This window comes from Pterocles gutturalis, unplaced genomic scaffold (assembly GCF_000699245.1).
Source record: "Pterocles gutturalis isolate BGI_N339 unplaced genomic scaffold, ASM69924v1 scaffold12817, whole genome shotgun sequence".
NCBI classification, from domain to species: Eukaryota; Metazoa; Chordata; class Aves; order Pterocliformes; family Pteroclidae; genus Pterocles; species Pterocles gutturalis.
In genome coordinates, this window is record NW_010110338.1 from 2512 (window position 1) to 3559 (window position 1048).

The following is a 1048-nucleotide window of genomic DNA, read 5'->3' on the forward strand; positions in this document are numbered from 1 at the left end:
CTCACCAAACCCCAACCACACACCCCAGAGCAATGGGGACACCTAGAATGTGGGTCCCAAGCCAGAGAAACTCGGGGGGGGGGATTTCTGGAGATGTTTAAAGAGCATACTCCCCATCTCAGCTTCCAAAATGTCATGTAAAAACCAAGGGTGTGATGAACAGGAGAAAGTGCTTAAATTGATAAAGGAGCCCAAATCCTGCCCCACGAAAGGATTTCTGCCTTTTTTGTGCTTCTCAAAACACTACCCATCTCATTTATTCAACCAGAGTTTATAATGTTAAAAAAAAACCCAAAACTAAATTCCCTGTGGAGTTCACAACTATAAGCTGCAGCGAGGCGGATCTGGTGGGTACAGCCCACCACTCAAACACAGAGAAAGACACAGAAAGTAGAGTTTAGATGAAAAATAATTAAATCTGGGAAGCTGCCAGACTGATGGCTTAATGATCCCGGGTGCTGCTAAACACCCAGGGAGTGGGTGAAAAGTTGTTCATTATCCAGCACAGCTGGGCACGCCTGTTTGGAGAGGCGCCACGTAGAAGCACTGATAGGGGTTTCGATAGGGCGTGCACACGTGTTGTGCTACCGACACACCCGAGAAGGTCTCTCCTGGGCCTCCCAGCATCAACTGCTGCTTTTGAAAAGGTTATCCACCGCGGGAGCAGGGGGAGAGCCTGGCCCCACACCTGTGGAGCTCAGCTGGCCACAGCTGGGCCATGTCAAATGGCACCGAGCAGTCCCTACCAGCATGCTTTAATTGCAATCCAGGACTGCAAACCTTTCCTGTCCTCCCTCTACCTCCTGACCTCCAGCTCTGGTCACCCAGCGCACCTCCTCAGCCCCGGACGGGGAATAAACTCTCCGGCAAGGCCAGGCGTGGGTCAGCTTTGATGTTTATTGCTTGCTCGGTGACACGGCATGGCACGGCTGAGCACGCATCCCAGCGGGATGGGCAACGCGGAGCAGAACGATTCGGGCACGCGGGCCTCGCTGCGGGTGGGTGCGAGCTGTCTCCCCGCCGGCACCCGCACCAGCAGGACCCGATG